The 21,150-nt window shown below is 39.4% G+C and overlaps 1 long non-coding RNA gene across 1 annotated transcript in view; it reads left to right on the top strand.

The window, feature by feature from the left end:
* Positions 1–21,150, top strand: part of LOC138849704 (uncharacterized) — a 216,545-nt gene that overhangs the window by 168,236 nt on the left and 27,159 nt on the right. Inside the window, exon 4 of the long non-coding RNA XR_011388779.1 lies at positions 4,022–4,164. This is a non-coding gene — a long non-coding RNA (uncharacterized lncRNA). The remainder of the gene's footprint in view (positions 1–4,021; positions 4,165–21,150) is intronic.

The following is a 21,150-nucleotide window of genomic DNA, read 5'->3' as shown; positions in this document are numbered from 1 at the left end:
ATTATTATTATTATTTATTTGACAGAATTAGACAATGAGAGAGAGAGAGAGACAGAGAGAAAGGTCTTTCTTCCATTGGTTCACCCCCCAAGTGGCCACCACAGCCGGAGCTATGCTGATCCGAAGCCAAGAGCCAGGTGCTTCCTCCTGGTCTCCCACTCTCATGCAGGTGCCCAAGCACTTGGACCATCCTCCACTGCCCTCCTGGGCCACAGCAGAGAGCTGAACTGGAAGACGAGCAACCAAGTCTAGAACTAGCGCTCATATGGGATGCTGGCGCCGCAGGCGGGGGATTAACCAAGTGAGCCACAGCGCCGGCCCAAAGAGGAACTCTTAAACACTGTTGGTGGGAATGTAGATTAGTTAAGACACTGTGGAAAATAGTGGGAAGATTTCTTGTGGTTTTTTTTTTTTTTTAAGATTAAATTTACTTGAGAGGTGGAGTTACAGAGAGAGGGAGAGACAGAACGGCCTTTCATCGGCTGGTTCACTCCCCAAATGGCTGCAATGGATGGAGCTGGGCTGATCTGAAGCCTGGAGCCATGAGCTTCTTCTGGGTCTCCAACATGGAGGCAGGGGTCCAAGCACTTGGGCTGTCTTCTACTGCTTTCCCCAGCCATAGCAGAGAGCTGGATCTGAAGAGGAGCAGCCGGAACTCGAACCAGCACCCAAATGGGCTGCCGGCGCCACAGGTGGAGGCTCTGCCTGCTACTTTGCACCGCTGGCCCCAGCAGATTTCTTAGTGTAGAAATAGACTTGTCATATAATCTAGCAATTTCACTACTGAGTATGTACACTAAAGACTTGAATACAGTGAATCAAAAAGATACCTGCCCTATCGTGTTTATAGCAGCACTATTCACTGTTTGGAATCAGCCAAGGTGTCCATCATCAGATGAATGGATAAAGAAAATGTGGTATATGTACATAATGAAATATTTTTCAGCTGTTAAAATTTAAGAATGAATTGGAGCAGAATGGACACAACTGGAGGACATGATGTTGAGTGAAGTAAGCTGGACCCAGAAATACAAATACCGTTTGTTCTCTCTTGTATGTGAGAGCTAAAATTTAAAAAAGAAACAACAACAACAAAAGAAAGAAATGTCTATGTGTCAGTATTGCTGCAAAAAGCATTTTGTAAAACTTTCTTTTATATCCTTTTCAAACCAATGGTTAAGAATGTAATTTCGGCCGGCACCGCGGCTCACTAGGCTAATTCTCTGCCTGTGGTGCAGGCACCCTGGTTTCTAGTCCTGGTTGGGGTGCCGGATTCTGTCCTGGTTGCTTCTCTTCCAGTCCAGCGCTCTGCTGTGGCCGGGAAAGGCAGCAGAGGATGGCCCAAGTGCTTAGGTCCTGCACCTGCATGGGAGACCAGAAGGAAGCACCTGGCTCCTGGTTTCGGATCGGCTGAGCTGAGCTCTGGCCGTGGCAGCCATTTGAGGGGTGAACCAATGGAAGGAAGACCTTTCTCTCTCTCTCTCTCTCACTGTCTAATTCTGCCTGTTAGAAAGAAAGAAAGAAAGAAAGAAAGAAAGAAAGAAAGAAAGAAAGAAAGAAAGAAAGAAAGAAATATTACTGTTGTTTAATGATCTTTGATTACTTTTTTCAAAAGATTTATTGATTTATTTGAAAGTTAGAGTTACACACAGAGAGAGGAGAGGAAGAGAGGGCGAGAGGGGAGGAGAGAGAGAGAGAGAGAGAGAGAGAGAGAGGTCTTCCATCCACTGGTTCACTCTCCAATTGGCCACAATGGCTGGAGCTGTGCTGATCCAAAGCCAGGAGCCAGGAGCTTCCTCCGGGTCTCCCACGTAGGTGTAGGGGCCCAAGGACTTGGGCCGTCTTGTACTGCATTCCCAGGCCTTAGCAGAGAGCTGGACCGGAAGTGTAACAGCCAGGTCTCGAACCGGCGCCCATATGGGATGCCAGCACTGCAGGCCAGGGCATTAACTCGCTGTGCCACAGTGCCTGCCCTGATGATCTTTGATTGGTTCAAAATTTACTGCATGTGGGTGAAATGGTCATTTTAAAATTCAATTATTGTGTATAGCTGTTGTCTGTATTCTCACTAAACTAGGGTCTATTTGGCTTTTACTTGTTAAACTAATTCAGTAACATATTAAGCTCTTTTTACTGTAATGTAATTTTACAATGTTATCTCAAAAACAAAAAAAGGGGAGATGAGAGGAGGGTGGGGGGGAGACAGGAAGAGAAATATGAAGGGAACATCATTATGTTCTTAGAAATGTATCTACAAATAGCATTGAATTTGTTGAAAAAACTTTTGTTATAATTTTAAAAATTAAAAAATCTACATACTGTACAATTTAACCATTTAAAACATGTATTTAAATTTTTAAAATTTATTTATTTGCATGCATTTCATAAATACAACTTTAGCAACATAGTAATTTTTCCCATCATTCTGCCCTCCCACCCACACTCCTTTTTACTCTTCCTTCTCCTGTTTCCAGTCCCTGTTTTTTATTAAGATCTATTTTCATTTAGCTTTATACACAGAGGATTAACTCTATTCTAGGTAAAGAGTTCAACACTTTGTATGAAGAAGAAAAAAAATAGAAAGATTCTTCTTTAACAATGATTTTAAAAAAAGTAAAATTGCAGGTAATTTTTAAAGATTTATCTATTTATTTGAAAGGCAGAGTAAGAGAGAGAGGGAGAGACAGAAAGAGGTCTTCCATATGCTGGTTTACTCTCCAAATGGCCCCAGTGGCCCAGTCTGAAGCCAGGAGCCAGGAGTTGCTTCTGGGTCTCCCACGAGGGTGCAGGGACCCTAGCATTTGGGCCATCTTCCACTGCTTTCCCAGGCCATCAGCAGGAGCTGGATAGGAAGTGGAGCAGCCAGGACACGGACTGGCACCCACATAACGATGCTGGTGCCTCAGGCAGAGGCGTAGCCCACTATGCCACAGTGCTGGCCCCTAAAGTGTACAATTAAAACAGTTTGACAGTTCTCACCACAATCAGTTTTGGAGTAGTTACATCATCCTAAAAAGAAGCCCTGAAACAACAAACAATTGCTCTCTATTTTTTCTGCCTTTCTTCCCCAAAACTCCCATGCTGCCTTGTCCTGAGCCCCTGGCAACTGCAGTCTACTTTCTAACTCCATGGATTTGCTTCTTCTGAACGTTTCACGTGAATCGAACCATGTAATATGTGATCTGTTTTACTAAACTCTTTCACGTAGTGAAATGTTTTCAAGGCTCAGCTATCTTGAAACATGTCTATAAGCCTGTATTTAATCCTCACTAGATAATCTTGAAGGCTGATATTAAGCTTTTAGCTTCTTACCGCCTTACACCAATAATCCTGCCCATGTTATTCTTCTCTAAGTAATGTTTGAAAACAGTATTTATCTAGAGTGTTCTGAAAATATTTTTAAAAAATCAAAATTATCTCGGAATTACTCTTCAATATTTTAGTACAAAAATAATAATTTCAAAAAGCTTCATGGATTTATTTCCTTTTGTCATTGTAAAATACATTTCTATATATTCTTTTTAAAGCTGAAGTTTGAATTGGAATGGCTTCTTAAGAGAGTTTTGCATGCTTTGGTTTCTTTAGGAGCTTCTGTGATATAGTAAAATTAAAGTTTTCCAGAGTTGAAGAGATTACCCCAACAAAGCAGACTCCCTGAACTGTTTATCTATCTAATATTTCTGGAGGCTTTCCTTTCAAAGCTAGAAAAGAAAAAGATACACCAGAATCATTTTTTAGAGAATAATTTCATTTTCTAATGGCATAGTTTCATTTTGTATATTTATTGCTCACCTGCAGAATGGCCATTGGTAAACTGAGACCATGATAATCTTTACCAGAAGGACCTAGGTTGTTGGATCTGTTGATTTCCTGGTCTTCTTACCAGTTTTGGAAGATTATTATTTCACAAACAACAGTATCTTTTATTGACTGTAAAGAACAATGGCCTAAAACTGTTGTTTCATATCAACAAATGGAATCTATTTTTATTTGCATCTACTATTGTTTGTGTTTTTCCCAGGCACCTGTTTGGGTACAAGTGAACAGGTAGGAGTAAAAGAGAATAAAGGCTGTCCAACCAGAGCCTCACCTAACTGCAGCTAAATGTGAAATTAGGTGTGTAAAGAGCCAGCCAATCAAAATGAAAAATAAAGAAATAGACTGGTAAGTTCTGATCATAAAACCAGACATACTCTATAGGACTTCTTTAAATTTTATTACAAGAGGTAGAACTACTGTAATTAAAATAAGGAGCCAACCTGTTAGTACTGGTTCCTAATTACATTAGTGATGAGGTAATTAATAGGGAAATATGCACATTAGCAAGTTATCTTGCATGTGGTGATTTGTGGGACCATTTAATTCATGGTGAGCCAAAGAGTTCATGGATCTACAGAAGGCTAAATTGTATTGCTTGGTATAAAATCTAATTGGGCAGTTTAAAATTTATGACTTCCAGCACAATATGCTTCTAGGAAATGAGAGTGGAGTATTCTATTACACAAAGATAATTTTCTAAGATACTTGATGTATCCTTTTTATATAGAGGGAATTACTTTCCTTCTTTTAGTATAAAATACAAATAAAATAAATGAGTTACTACAATTGTTTATTGAGCTCTACTGTTAGCAATACTGTTTAGTATAATTATAAAGTAAAAAATATATGAGTAGCATTTTAAATTATTAACTTGTTTTGTTTTTTTTTTTTTTTAGAAGTGAGAGAGACAGAGAGTGATAGAAGGATGCAAAGACAAGTAGAAAGAGATAGAGCTTTCATGTGCTGATTCAGTCCCCAAGGGCTAGCGTTAGGCTAGGGCCAAAGCTGAGAGGCAGACACTCAGTTGAGGTCCCTGATGTAGATGGCAGGAATCCAGTGTGTTGAGGGTCACCTGCTGCTTCCCAGAATCTACTCTAGTAGGAAGCTTGAGTCAGGAGACAAAACCCAGCATCAAACCCAGGCACTGCAATGCGGGATGTGAGCATCTTGACCATCAGGCCAAATGCCCACTTGGATGTTTTGGTATGTGTTCTTTAAAATGTCTGTTTTTTTATTTTGGAATCAAAGGATTTCTACAATGGAAAATGTTTTTCATATTTTTATCATACTAAAGGCTTTTGGTATTAAGAAATGTGGATTTTGTTTATTGTCTTCTTGGTTAATAGCTTTCATTTAAGAAAAATGATATAATTGGGATCTTGGACTAAGTAGAAATGTTGATTGAGAGTTTAATTTTGTTGCCTTTTAGATTAGTTACCATTGCAAAATATCCTTCTGGCTGTAACAGCATTAAATCTGAAGCAATATATGATGCAATTTGTTTCAACTGCCTCACTGTAGATGCTGTGTTAAGACAACATTGCCCTGAGTGCTTTGAGCAATCGTCCTTAACTGGCTTAACTGGAAAGGCTATGCTCACCACACTGTAAAATGAGTTGGTTAAAATGAGCAGGCTGGAATAAGAGATGATTTAGCCTCATGATCCACTCTGAACCTGGGTTATATTCAAGCTCAGCTATGGACTGCTGGATGTTATTAGAAACTTGCAGCTCGCTAGGTTAAACTTGTGTTTTCACAAATAAGCCTGCTGGGAGTAGGCAGCCATTAGTGACTCCACGAGGCTACAAATGATTTCTCATCTGTGAATCACTTCCCATGCTGTTTCCAAAATACTGTAAAAAGACATAAAGAGCAGGAAGAGAGGGGGTGTTTTCATCTTCTTTGAAAGGCGTTATATGAAAGCCAGAGTTTGAGGAGTTTGCTCTGAACCATTTCCAACCTGTAGCTCTCCTGGGAGGATGGCCTTTGGAATTCACTAGAGTTGAGCTGGTATTTGGTTCTTCCTTTATCAAAACATACAGTGTGATATGTTTGAATATCGCTGTTTGTTTAGATTGTATTATGTGCTACTGTGGTGGGAGGGAAAATTAAAAAAAAAAAAACAAACAAACCATGGTTCCCGTCCTCAGGAAGTTTATGATGTGGTTCTCTTAGTCAAGAAACACCAAGGCCAAGTGTTTCCCAATTACATTGGAGTGTTTTCTGATCTAGTGTGTAGTAGTTTACAAGTGGTTGGAAGGGGGCCGGCGCTGTGGCTCAATAGGCTAATCCTCCGCCTAGCGGCGCCGGCACACCAGGTTCTAGTCCCGGTCGGGGCGCCGGATTCTGTCCCAGTTGCCCCTCTTCCAGACCAGCTCTCTGCTGTGGCCAGGGAGTGCAGTGGAGGATGGCCCAAGTGCTTGGGCCCTGCACCCCATGGGAGACCAGGAAAAGCACCTGGATCCTGGCTCCTGCCATCGGATCAGCGCGGTGTGCTGGCTGCAGTGCGCCAGCTGTGGCAGCCATTGGAGGGTGAACCAATGGCAAAGGAAGACCTTTCTCTCTGTCTCTCTCTCTCTCTCACTGTCCACTGTCAAAAAAAAAAAAAAAAAAGTGGTTGGAAGGGAAATAGTAGACAAGGAATCCAGAGTTTGCAGCCATGGTAAATTAGAGGGCAGATCTGTCTCATCCCTTTCTGTCATGTGCTACCATAGATTTTGTGATAATAACACTTAGTATTGCAGAACCTACAAAACACAAGTGTGAACAGATTAATAAAAATAATCAGATTATCTCTATAGCAGTGGCAGATAGATATTTCTTGGTGCTATATAGGACATGTCCAAATTTTCATATTTCTGCCAAACTATGGTGCTAGGGGGAAATTAACTTTCAGGTTGTAGGCCAGTGAGGAAGTTCCTGCTCATCCTTTAACTGCCTGTAAGCGTTCGTTGTGTACCTGCGAGTTGATGGGCTGCCTGTGGGACTCCAGACAGCCTTTCCTCATGAAGCTTATGGTCTGAATATGCACAGCATGGCTAATGATGACAACAAAAATATAAAACTGGGAGGAAGCCACTCCTAGGAAAAGAGGGAGGTGTCTGCTTTTAGCGTGTGCTGGAAGGGATAAACTCTGTACACATCGGTAGACACTATCTCAGTTTGGAAGAGGAAAGCAGTCCCAACAGGGATTTGTGCCACCTATTGTAAAAGTGAAACCAACCAAGAGAGAACCTCAGTATTTTACTCTTGTGTGTAAGCTTTGGGGTTTCTTTATCTGTCTCCATTGCGTGACTCCTTGAGATAGCATTGTGACACCTTATAGATCCAATCCTAACTGTATATAATCTGTGACCTCAATCAGTTGTTAATAGTAGCCCTTTTTAAATAGCCTTTATAAGGCATACTTATTTATAACTACACAATGCCAATTCTCAGGCTGACCACCAAACAATTTTTTTAAGATTTATTTATCTATTCAAATGTCAGAGTTACAGACAGGCTGAGGCAGAGAGAGACAGAGAGAACTTCCATCCACTGGTTCACTCCCCAAAAGGCCTCAATGACTGGAGCTGGGCTGATCTGAAGCCAGGAGCTAAGAGTTTCATCCAGGTCTCCTACATTTGTGCAAGGGCCCAAGCACTTGGGTCATCTTTTACTGCTCTCCCAGGGCATAGCAGAGAGCTGGGTCAGAAGTGGAGCAACCAGGACTCGAACTGGTGGTCATATGGGATGCCGGCACTGCAGGCAGTGGTTTTACTGTCTATACCACAGTGCCGGCCCCACCAAGTGATTTTTAGCGAGGGCCTAGGTTATTCTTATGTATGAAAGAAAACTTGTAATTTGGACATATCAAGGAACTCGGGTATAGTGATTCCCTAACCTCTGGTTAAAAAGATATCTATGCCTTCTTTCCTGTAATGTGGTTCTCAGTCATGAAAAAGTCATCATTCTGTGGTCAATCTCTACTCTCACCAAGCAAGCTCTAAGCTATTGCACTGAAATATAGGACAGATTGTCAATTAAGGAGGGACCCAGGTAGTGTGGAACCATGAGGCAAGACTGACCTAACACACAGGAGAGGCTGGAGATGTTCTCATAGGAGGAGAATGAAAAATATATAAGAAGCCGTTTCTTTGAGTGGGTTATGGGTATCCACCAAACCCAACCACAAAGAGTATTCAAGGATTGTGGTCTACACTACTGCATGAGACATTTCTAAAGTAAAATGGTTATAACAATTTGTCTTTCTTATGGGACACTGTTGATCTTTTTATGAAGTCTCTACTGAAGGGTCTCTTCAGTATTGGGGGCTTCTGTGATTAGAGGTGGTCTTGCTTGGTCTAGTATCGCCAGTGGGTCTCTGTGGGGTGACAGCCACATCATTAGAGAACCTGTTTTAAACGTTCTGAGTAAGCCACAAGAACCTTGAAATACTACTGCATCGACAGTGTTGTGACAACACTGTGTGTATATGCGTAAGAAAGACAGAGAATTTGTCCCTTGTATTGTTTATGCTCTTTCTTTCCCATGTACTATCGGATTGTATCTGGGATATATTCTGAGCCTCATTCAAATCAACTATACTCTTCTGTTTTTCATGACTGTAACTCAAATACTTGAGAAGACTATTAGAGGGACTGGTTTATTTTGGCTTTCACTCTGGAGGCTCCCAGAGGCAGGTGGCCCTGTAGTCTGGTGCCTACTGGAGCCTACTCGTGGTTGATGTGGACGGATGACCACAAGGTGAGCCAGGAAGCAGAGAGACAGCAGCCAGGAAAAACTTCAAGTCAACCAATCAATGCTCTCGAGAGAACCACCCTCGGTGGGCATGCCCCCAGTGACAGAAAGACCTCCCACCAGACCTGTCTCTCAGATGCCATAATCAGATGAAGTTTCTACCATTACTCCATCAACTATTAAGCTGTCAGAATTTAGGGGGTGGGTTAAGCCTCCGCCTTCGGCTCTGGCATTCCATATGGGTCTGATTCAAGTCCTGGCTGCTCCTCTTCTGATCCAGCTTCCTGCTAATGGCCTGGGAAAGTGGTGGAAGATGGCCCAAGTGCTTGGGCCCCTATACCCTGTAGGAGACCGAGAAGAAGGTCCTGGATCCTGGCTTTGGATCCGCCCAGGTCCAGCAGTTGCAGCCATTTGCTAGTGAACCAACAGATGGCAGACCTCTCTCTCTCTGTCTCTCCTGCTCGCTGTTTGTAACTGCCTCTGAAATAAACAAACAAACAAATCTTTAAAGAAAAAGACATCAGAGTTTATACTCTGTAATCATTTTTTTTGGAGGGGAGTCAACTATTACCCAATTCAAGACATCACCCAACATAGGTTTCATATGATGGAAAGCATAGCAGAGGCTGGACAGCAATGACCTACTACAATTTTTCCTTTTTTAGCTAATCTTGTTGTCCAGAAAAAATTCATATTATGGCATATATAACAATATAATTAATACTGCATATTGGGATACACTTGGAGAGATTTTATATTTTATGGGGATTGAATAAAATTTTTCATCACATTTCCTTTAGATTATATCTGTTATGGCATAAAAACTAAGCTACTTGTTATTGAATTTGTATAAAATTTCAGAAGTTGGAGCTGTATATAATTTTCACTCAAAATTTCACTGGTATATTTGAGCTTCCTACTGTGAACATTGGCATTTCATGTCAGATTTTGTGCTGGCTTAAGTTGTTAAATTTTTTAGTTTTTTAAAAAGATTTACTTGAAAATTAGAGCTATGGAGAGGCAGAAAGCGGGGTGGGGGGGGGTCTTATCAGCTAGTTGGGCCTATCCGAAGCCAGGAGCCAGGAGCTTCCTCCAGGTGTCCCACATGGGTGCAGGGACCCAAGCATTTGACCCATCTTCTACTGCTTTCCCAGGCCATAAGCAGAGAGCTGGATCAGAAGCAGAGCAGCTGGGACTAGAACTGGTGCCCATATGGGATGCTGGTGCCACAGACAGAGGCTTAACCCACTATGCCACAGCTCCGGCCCTCTGGCATAAGTGTTATTTAAATCTTAACCATTATACTTCGTGAAAAAAGCCAGTCCCAAAAAAGAAAAAAAAAGTATGTTTTTCTTGATATGTGGTAACTAATAGAGTACCAAAAATGTAATGTATAGGAGGAAATTGACATTTTGAGATTTGATAATTGTTTACAGCCCTTATCTCTATTGTTGAGGAACAGTGTGTGTGTTTTTTTTTTTCTCTTCTTATTATTTGTTGAACTCTTTACTTAGTGTAGGGTGAATCTTATAAGTATAAAGTAAACTGAAAATAGATCATTGTAAAAATTAAGAAAGGGAATGAGAGAGGAAAGGAGGAAGAAAAGTGGGAATGTGGGCAGGAGGGAGGGTAGGGTAGAAAGTTTCACTGTGTCCCTAAATCTGTATATATGAAATATATGAAATTTGTATATCTTAAATACAATTAAAAAATAAAAATTATATGAGACTTTTTTGCACAAATGATTTCTACAACCATTCAAAAATATATATTCCAGATTATATGCAAAGAATGCAGCATTGTTTCTAAATGTAATGATGTGATTTCTTGTAATAAAATTAATGGATTTTAAATTTTATCATAGTACTTTTGTATCAAGTTTTTAAGATAAAAATCAAACTTAATTTGTATAAACCCGTGTGACTGTCAGTCACCTTTCAGCAATAAAGCAGGACTTACCTGAACAAAGGCCAAATGTGAGCTGGTAGCCAAGTGCTCATTCTCCCTGCATGTATTCCAATGCAAGGAAGAAATTAAATCCACATGCGACTGCAAATAGACATCTTTTGTCTTCATAGAGTAAAACCAGGGATCCATTTGAAGCTAGTTAAGTCTGCCCTGGGCCTTGCCAAATAAGCTTTCCTCACAGAGTCCCTGCCAAGCAGCACATCATAATCAAGTATTTTGATTATTTCTTAATATTAAAAAAATTGATATTGCATGGCTAAGTTGATCACTTTTTCTCTTTTTGCTTTCTGATTTGGGAAATCAAAATTTATATTTCAGTGGTCAATTATTTATAATATAGAATGAAATGAAGTAAATATGACTCCAAACAAGTTCATAATGATGGCAATTTTGAAAAAAAAAATGTGTAAATAGAAAAATGACCAAGAAGGATTTTTGCCAAAATCATCTGCATGAGAGTCATTGGTTATTTTTAATGTTTTTCTTTAGACTCTCCGGTAGCTATTTCATGACCAGAAACAATGATGAAAACTAATTCAGCTTCCTCAAGATTTTGACAATAATTTTTTTATTTTTCTGGCATAATATAGTAAAAAAATCATTGTAAATATGGCATGAGATAGGGCCTTGCAAATGATTACAGAAAAAGTTAAAAAACATTTTATTTCTTTGCCTGTATGTTGTAAGCAAAATCCAGCTTGAAATCAAGAGAAATGTCTGATCTTAGTTTTTAATATTTCTAGGAGTTTACAACCCAGCCTGATATCACAAATTTGTTTTTATAGTATTTGTGCCAGTAATGTCAAACATTTGAAGTCATGTTTTTTTTTACCTTCTTTTCAGAAATCACTACTTCTTTTTTTTTTTTAAGATTTTATTTATTTATTTGAGAGGTAGAGTTAGACAGTGAGAGAGAGAGAGAGAAAGGTCTTCCATCCGTTGGTTCACTCTCCAAATGGCTGCAATGACCCGGGCTGCGCTGATCTGAAGCCAGGAGCCAGGAGCTTCTTCTGGGTCTCCCACATGGGTGCAGGAGCCCAAGGACTTGGGCCATCTTCTACTGCTTTCCCAGGCCACAGCAGAGAGCTGGGTTGGAAGAAGGGCAGCCAGGACTAGAACCTGTGCCCTTATGGGATGCTGGCACTGCAGGTGGAGGATAAACCTACTGCGCCATGGCACCGGCCCCGTCACTACTTCTTTAGTTGAGCAATAAATACTTGGATTGAAAGAAATTAAGAATTACTTTTAAGTGCACCTCCAAAACTGTATGTCTTCTTGTAAATTTAATACTTTGTATATAATTTGTATCACTCTCAGTCTAATCTATAAATTCTAATTTATACAGTGCCTGAGAGTCAGTTTATGATACACACTTGGGTTCAAATGGTTTTTAAATTTAATTAGTTTGTTGAATTTCTCTTACTTTAAAATTTTGTATTAACATTAAATCTTTTTACATTTTTATAGGATACAATGCAACATATCAACATATATACGCAGTGTATACCTGTTATCCTGGCAGTTAACATTTGGATTTTATGATCTTTTCTTGGTGTTTTGAGCCCACAGACCCTCTCTTCCAATTCTTTATACTGCACATCATACATTATTGTGAACTGTATTCCCCTAACTGTTCTAGAACACCAAAACCCATCACCTTCACGGGACTGCATTTTGGTACCTGTTATCCACTCTCCTCCCAGACCCCTTGCCACTCTTCCTTTCCTCTAATAATCACTATTTAAAACTCAGACACTTAGCTATTGCAAATAGTGCTGCTATTAATATGGGAGTTTGTCTCTTTTATATGCTGATTTCATTTCCTTTGGATATATACCCAGCATGGAATAGCTTGGATCACAAGGTAGGTCTATTTTTAGTTTTTGAGGGACTTGTATACTGTTTTCCATGATGACTGTACTACTTTACATCCTTACCCACAGTGTGTTAGGCTTCCTTTTTCTCCACATTCTTTGCACCATTTATTCTTTTTTGTCTTTTTAATAATAGCCATGATAGCTCCAGTTAGAGATGATACCATTTATGGTTTTTATTTGCATTTCCTTGAATGTGCTTCTTAGTCACTCTTATCTTTTCTTTTTGAGAAATACCTATTCAGATCATTTTCCCTTTTCTTAACTGAATTTTGTTGTTGTTGAATTTTGAGTTCTTTATGTATTCTGTACTTTAATCCTTTTGATGAATAGCTTTAAAATATTTTTATACTATTCTGTTGTTGTCTCTTCACTCTGTGGATTGCTTCCTTTGCTATACCTTGGCTTGATATAGCCATATTTGTCTATTTTGGCTTTCATTATCTGTACTTTGGGGGTCTTATTAAAAAAATTTCCTATTTCAATGTTTGGAAATCCCCTGTTTTCTTCTAGTTGGCTCATGTCTTACATTTAGGTCTTTGCTTCATTTTGAGTTTATTGTTGGATTGCATGGCAAGGGGAAGAGTTGCCGTTAGTCTTCTGCATATATGGATATTCAATTTTCCCAGCACCTTTTATTCGTTTGTCCTTTCTCCAGAGTATGTTTTTAGTGCCTGTATTGAAGATAAGTTGGCCATAGACAAGTGGACTTACTTCTGAGGTTTCTATTCCGTTCCATTATTCTAGGTGTCTGCTTTTCTGCCAGTGCCACACACTGGTTACAGTAGCTCTGAAGTGCATTTTGAAAGCTGGTATTATGATGCCTCCAGCTTTGTTCCTTTTGTTCAGGATTTTTTTCTATTCAGGGTCTTTTGTACTTACATTTTTTAAAGTTATTTATTTGAGAGGTAGAGTTACAGACAGCAAGAAGGAGAAACGGAGAGAAAGGTCTTTCATCCACTAGTTTACTCCCCAAATGGCCACAATTCTAGAGCTGAGATGATCGGAAGCTAGGAGCCTGGAGCTTCTTTCGGGTCTCCCACAGGGGTGCAGGGGCCCAAGCCCTTGGGCTGTCTTCCACTCCTTTCCCAGGCCATCAGCAGAGAGCTGGATTGGAAGATGAGCTGGTGGGATGTGAACTGGTGCCCATATGGAATGTTGGCGCTGCAGGCAGAGGCTTAGCCTGCTAGGCCACAGTGCCAGCTCCCACATATACATTTTAGGGTTGTTTTTCCTGTTCCATGAGAAGTGTCTTTGGCATTCTCATGGAGATTTAATTGAGTTTGTAAATTGCTTTGAGTATTGTGGACATTTTAACAGTACTCTGTAATCTGTAAACATGGGAGATCTTCCCATTTTTGTGTGTCCTCTTGAATTTCTTTCATTAATATTTTTTCATTTTCTTTGTAAAAGTCTCTCACATCCTTGGTAACATTTATTCCAAGTTATTTTATTATTATTTTTGCATCTATTGTGAATAGAGTTGCTTTTCTAAGTTCTTTCTCAGTGAGTTTGTTATTAGTGAAAATGCTATGGATTTGTGTGTGTGTGTGTGTGTGTGTGTGTGGTAATTTAGTATCCTAGAACTTTACTGTCTTCACTTTTCAGTTCCAATAGTGTGTTCGTGAAGTCTTCCATTCCCCTCTGTATAGAATCATAATATCTGCAAACAGATAATTGGACTTGTCCCTTTCTTGTGTGTATGCCTTTGTTTTTTCTCTTGCCTCATTTCGCTCCCCGTCTTCGTGGAGGAACGACACAGGACCCTGCGCTGTTCTTTCGTCTGCTCGGCCCTCCCCGGGTTTGCTGCTGGTTCTTCCCGGGTTGGCTACTGTCCCTTCCACCTCCGTGGAAGGGCGGTTCCCCCTGGCCACTTTCCCCACTTCCGCAGGGGAGTGGCACACCGCCAGCCGGCTCTCTCGGGGGCTGCACAGGTGTTCCTTCAGCTAGATGTTCCTCTTAGATGTTCCTTGTGCATGTTGTCTCTCTCCTCCTTTATAGTCCTCTTCCACCAATCCCAACTCGGCTGCCCACACGCCGAGTACGCTGCTCTCCTCCAATCAGGAGCAGGTCCTACAGTTTATTGGTTGAACTGGAGGCAGCTGTGTAGAAGCTGTTTCTCCCTTCTCAGCGCCATATTGTGGGAGAGCAGATGAATAGAATAAGTCTTAATTCCAGTAACTTAGTCTAGTCCGAGTTGCTCCCCACAGCCTCATATATTGGTTAAAACTTCCAGTAGTAGGTGGAGTAGCAGCGGTGACAGTATCCATCCTGTTTGGGTTCCAGATCTTCTCAGAAATGCTCTTATCTTTTCTCCATTCAGTAAGACATAGTTTGTCACATATAGACTTTATCATATTGAAGTATGTTCCTTCTATATCTATTTTTTTCGATTTTTTTTTAAATGAGTGAATGCTGTGTTGAAGGTTTTTACTGCATCTAATGATGTGATTTTTATCTTTTATTCTGTTTATGTGATATCTTTATTGATTTGTGTCTTAACTGATAAGCCAAATGCTTACTCCTCAGTCATTATGTCTTAAAAAAAAAAAGATTTATTTATTTGCTTGAAAGGCAGAGTTACAGGGAGGCAGATGCAGAAAGAGAGAGAGAAAGAGAGAGAGAATCCCTGGCAAAATTCCCACTTCGTCCAAGTGAGTGATTTTGTTTTGTTTTGCTTTTGCTTTTTGGATACAATTTTATATTAATATTTGTTGAGAATTTTTCAATATATTTTCATTATGAATATTAGTCTATTGTTTTCCTTTTGTTGTCATTGTATTCTTATCTTGTTTTCAGATCTGGGTAGTATTGGCCTTCCAGGATGAGTTTGGTCGGGGTTCTTCCCTTTCATTTTTTTTTTTTTAAGAAAAACCTGAGATAAACTGGTGTTTGTTCTTCCTATAAAGTTTGGGCTTTTCTTTGGAAACATTTTATTATGGCGATTCAGTTCTATTACTTGTTATTGATATGTTTAAGATTTCTGTCTTCATGGTTAAATTTTGAGAAGTGACAAGTTACACATATCCTATTATCCATTTCTAATTTGTTTGAATGTAGTTGTTCATAATAGACTCTAATAATTCTTTGTATTTCTGTGGTATCAGTTGTAATTCATTTTTAATATTTGATTTTAATTTTTGAATCTTAACTGTTTTTTTCAGTCTATCTAATTGTTTATTGATTTTATCTTTCCAACAAACAATTCCTGATTTCATTTGTCTTTTATATTGTTTCCTTACTTTCCATTTTATTTATTTCTGCTCTGATCTTTATTATTTCTTTTTTTTTCTATTTATTTATTTATTTATTGACAGGCAGAGTTAGACAGTGAGAGAGACAGAGAAGAGAAAGGTCTTCCTTCCCTTGGTTCACCCCCAAATGGCCACCATGGCCGGCGCACTGTGCCAGTCTGAAGCCAGGAGCCAGGTGCTTCTCCTGGTCTCCCATGTGGGTTCAGGGCCCAAGCACTTGGGCCATCCTCCACTGCCTTTTTGGGCCACAGCAGAGCACTGGACTGGAAGAGGAGCAACCGGGACAGAACCAGCGCCCCAACCGGGCCTAGAACCGGATGTACCAGTGCCTCAGGCAGAGGATTAGCCTAGTGAGCTGCAGCACCGATCTATTATTTCTTTTTCTACTGAGTTCTGCTTTGGTTTGTTCTTATTTACATAGGTCCTTGAGATGCATTGTTTGGTTGTTTTTTGGTATCTTTCTATTTTTTATTTGATGTAGACATTTGTTGCTATAAACTTCTCTCAATTCTGCATTTCTATATCTTATAAGTTTTGTATGTTGTGTTTCCATTTTCATTAGTTTCAAGGAACTTATAATTTACCCTTAAAATTCTTCAGTCAGCCATTCTTCATGCTCCATGTATTTGTGTAAATTTTACTATTTATTTTGTTGTCAATTTCTGATTTTATGCCATTGTTATCAAAAGAGATACATGACATCTTTTTTGATTTTTTGAATACGTTGAGGCTTCTTTTGTGACCCAACATATGATCTGTACTAGATAATATTCTGTGTGCTGATGAAAAGATTTTTTTTCTGCAGCTTTCAATAGAATGCTCTGTAAATATCTCTTAGGTCCATTTGGTCCACATGGTTTAACTCTGATGTTTGTTTATTTTTTTTGTTGTTGTTGGAATGATCTGTTCATTGATGACAATGGGATATTGAAATCCCCACTATTAATGTATTAGACTGTATCTCTCCCTTTATATTTAATAATGCTTATTTTATAAAATTGAGTGCTCTAGCAGTAAGCATATAAATATACACTAGTCGTATTTTGTTGAGCTGATCTCTTAACCATTATATATTGACCTTGTTTGTCTCTTTTTACAGTTTTTTAATTAAGATCTGTTCTTTCCTGATGTAATTACTGCTATTTTTGTTTATTTTAAGTTTCTATTTGCATGGAATGCCTTTTTCTACTTCCCACTCTCAGTCTATGTGTGTCTTTATTAGTGAAGTGAATTTCTTGTAAGTAACTTGACATTGGATTTTTTTAATCCATTCAGCCAACCTGTGTCTTTCAATTGGGAAATTTTGTCAGTCTATCTTCAAAATTATTAATGATATGTAATAGCTTAGTCTAACCTTTTTTACTTCAAAGGTGCTTCTGTTTTTTTTAATCTTTTTTTTCTAGCGGTTATTATACTTTCACATATTTTCATATTTGTAGTTTCTTTATAAAGTATTCCCTTTATATAATTTGTGGTGCTGGTTTGGTGGTGACAAATTTTAGTCTCCGCTTGTCTTGGAATATCTTTATTTCTCATTCATTTATAAAAAATGAGCTTCACTAGGTAAAGTTTCTGGGTTAGTAGTTATTTTCTTTCAGAAGTTAGAACATCTCAGTTCATTCCCTTCTGGCCTGTGACATTTCTGTTTTAAAAAAATGCTGTTAATCTAATGGAGTTTCCTTAAAAAGCGACATGGTGCTTTTTTCTTAGAAGTTTTAGAATTCTTTCTGTGATGTACTTTTGAGAGTTTGACTATGATGTGTCTCAGTAAGGATCTGTTCTTATCATGTCTATTTGGGGTCCTATGGGCCTCCTGTACTTGAATCTCCATATCTTTCTTTAGAGGGGAGACATTTTCAGTTATCATTTCATGGAACAGGTTTCTAGGCCCCTACTCTGGAAATTCAAATATTTGTTCATTTAATGGTGTTTGTTCTAAAAGTCTTAGAGGCTTTCTTCATTCTCTGTCTCTGTCTCTCAGTCTTTCTGATATATGTCAAACATCTGTCAATACGGGTCTCCCCTGTGGGTGTCAGGGGACTTAGCTACTTCCGTAAGCAGACCGCTGAGTCAGAAGCCGAGCTGGAAATCAAGTGCAGGCATTCTGACATGGGATGTGAGTGCTCCAAGTGGCCTCTCTGTTATAGCAAAGGCCTGCCTCTGGTTATTATTTTAACATTACGTTTATATTCTAAATAAGGGAAATATGCACATGGGTTAATGTTCATGATGCATAAATTGTTTCTGTTACCCTCCTTGTCTGTCCTCCCTTTGCCCTTAACAGAGGCAACTAATTTGATCAGTTTATTTTGCATTTTTGTAAACATGTTTTATGTGAGTACAGCAACTTTGTATGCTTATGTTTATAATTTTGTTATCAAACACTCTCCACAGAGGTTGTACCAGTTGACAATACCAAGTGCAAAGTGTGAACATTTTTATTTCTCCATACCCTTGCTAAATTTATTATCTGCTGGCAGCCAGCATGGGATCCTGTCCTTGTCTTTCTCTCAGTGGAAGCTCACTATTCAGCTTCTATCTAGCAAGTTTTACCAAGGTCATTCATCCAGGAGTTCTGTGCTTTCCCTGACACTTCCACCTATTTAGGATATTTTTACTTAGTAGATAGGTATGGATTTTGAAATAGCTCTTTGAAAATTTTAACCAGTAGATATGTTCAAGAACCTGTATTCTGAAGGCATAGGGCTTTGATTTGAGTCTTACTAGATGTGTGGGTTTAGATGAGTTCCTAACCGGTTTGAGTCTTAGTTTCCTCATGTGTAATGGGGGAAATGCTTTGATGATACAATGTTAGGGATAAACGAAATAATCGTATAAAATGCCTGGAACTTGGATGATGCATGGAAGGTGGTTGTTACTGTTGTCAGTGCTGTTATTGATGTGATGTGTGTCCTGTACCATGCAGTAGAGTGTGTGCTATCTAAAAATAGACTAGGCTAGGTCTCAGGGCTGTGATTCATCAAGTTAAATCCCCATTTTCAGGACTGACATCCATATCAGAGGGCCAATTCAAGATCTGGCTGTTACGCTTCTGATCTAACTACCTATTAATGAGCCCAGGGAAGGCAGCAGATGGTGGCCCAAGTATTTGAGCTGCTGCCACCTACTTAGGAGACTTGGATGGAGTTCTGGCTTCTGACTGCAGCCTAGCCCAGAGCTGGCTGTTGTTGTTACGTCCTTTTTGGGGAGTAAACCACTGGATGGGAGATTTCTCAATCTCAGCCTCTTTCTCTGTCACTCTGTCTTTCAAAGAAAGAAATATTAAAAAAATAGACTGGACTAAGTATTAGTGACAACTAACAAAGGTTTGTATTTTAAAGGAGGGTTTATATCCTTCAGTATAAAAGTCCATATGATAAATAACTTGGATAGTAGAGAATATAAACCAAAACTTCAGGAACACTTTATGTTTTTTGGCCATGGAAAAGCCCACCTGAACAATTCGTTCTTGAAGTTAAGAAAAACTGAATTTACTGGACTTCCTACCATAAGGAAAGGTAATACCTCAAATTGTCTCATAACGTCTCAGCAGGAGAAAGTCAGGGACAGATATTTACAGGCATTTTGGATACTAGACTGGTTACTGTGAAGTGTTATAACCAGTAGCATAGAAATAAAATGACAATTTGAATTCCAAAACATCCTTGAATTTGCTCAGTAGGAACCACTTGGGATTGGACAGGATTCCTGATATAATGGCTTAGGGTGGGTGGACGTAGTGAAATAATAATGTATGTTATTTCCATAAGTTCACTATTGAGCTTGTTTTGTCATCTTTACAACCTGGAGCAACTATTTCCCACAGCAAATAGCTATTGTTTTTGCTTAGTCCCAGTGTATTACTTATGATACTAGAAATTATAAAACTGGAAACAGAGAAGTATGTTTGATCCCAGATTTGTTTCACATAGTGACAGGTAAGTCTGGTGTGTCTCAGAATTGCTTAGCTCAGGAGATGATGTTGGTTTCAGTTCTCAATCCCAACTTTGCTGCGAAGACAGGCTACCTTGAGCAGAACACTCAAGGTACCACATGCTTGCTTCCTCTTCAAAGCCTGAAAGGCCTATTGAATGCGTGCTTTGTCTTCAGAGGAAGATAGAGGTTGAGGGCATGGAGGCCACGTAGAGAGATCTGTACCCCAGGGACAATGAGATGCATGGAAGAGACTGGATAACTTGAGTGGAGATCCAGAAATTGTACTGAGATTTGAACTACAAATTCTGAAAAGGATAAGAAACAAAGCAGTGAGGAGCCAATTGATAGCTGAAGTATCAGAAATAGTATGGGATCAATTGAGAAAAATAGCTCAGGAGGAACTGTTCAGAACCAAAGGGTAAACGTAGAGGGTGGGCTGTCTGCCCTTTATAGCATCAGACTGTTTGTTATGGTTTGAATGTGGTTTGTTCTACAAAGTTCATGTGCTGCAAGCTCTGAACTCAGGGTGCAATGTTAGCAGGTGTTAGATGTTTTAAGAGGTGAGTGAAGTGGGAGGCCTTTGGATCACTGGTGTTCTGTCCCTGAATGAGTTGATGTAGTTCATGGTGGATCCTAGTGAGGTCTCTTGAGAGGTTTGTTACAAAGAGCCAAGTGGTCGCTCTTCCTTCTCTCTCCCTGACTTCCTGCCTCACCACCTGATCTTGTGGAAACACACCCACCACAGTGCCATCTGCCCTGGTGTCGCACAGCCAAGGAACCCTCAGCTGGATGGAAGCTGGCACCATGCACTTGGACTCCCAGAACTGTGAGGTAAATAAACCTTTTCTCTGTATAGTGTTCAGCCTCCATTATTTTATTATAATAATGGAAAGAAAACTGATGCACTGACATTCTTCAGGTTGGTTTGGTGGTTGGAACAGCCACTCAGACTGTAACAACATCTTTAAGTCTACTTAGTTCATCTGGACAGTTGGAATGAAAGGTCTTGAGCTGACTAATTAGCAGTGTTCTCATAACTTACGATGTGAATACTGTCATTTGAACTTTATATCACTACTGTAAAGGAGAAGTTCCCAAAATAGGGGGGTTGTTTTTTGCATCCATCAGGCAGCATCGTAGGGAAGGTCTCCTTGATTTACTGACCCAAGCTATAGAATTGAATATAGTTTGAGAAGAATTGGAATTCGTTCCTCTTTAAGAGTTTGCTAGAATTTAGCAGGGAAGACATCAGTACTGGGCTTTTCTTTGCTGGGAGGGTCTTTCTTGAACTGATTCAGTCTCCATCTCTATTTTGGTTATTGATTTATTTAGATTTTCTGTGTCTTCATGACTCAGTTTTGGTGGATTATATGTGTCCAGAAATCAATCCATTTCTTCTAGATTTTCCAATTTCTTGGCAAATAGCTATTTGTACTAATTTCTGATGCTTTTTTTAAATTTCTGTGGTATCTGTTGTAACATCTTTTTTATTTCTGATTTTTTAATTTGGGTCTTCTCCTCTTTCCTCCCCTTTTATTTGGTTAGTAGGGCCAATGGTA

The sequence above is a fragment of the Oryctolagus cuniculus genome, chromosome 5, assembly GCF_964237555.1.
Source record: "Oryctolagus cuniculus chromosome 5, mOryCun1.1, whole genome shotgun sequence".
In the NCBI taxonomy this organism is placed as follows: domain Eukaryota; kingdom Metazoa; phylum Chordata; class Mammalia; order Lagomorpha; family Leporidae; genus Oryctolagus; species Oryctolagus cuniculus.
This window is presented reverse-complemented; position numbering and strand designations above follow the sequence as displayed.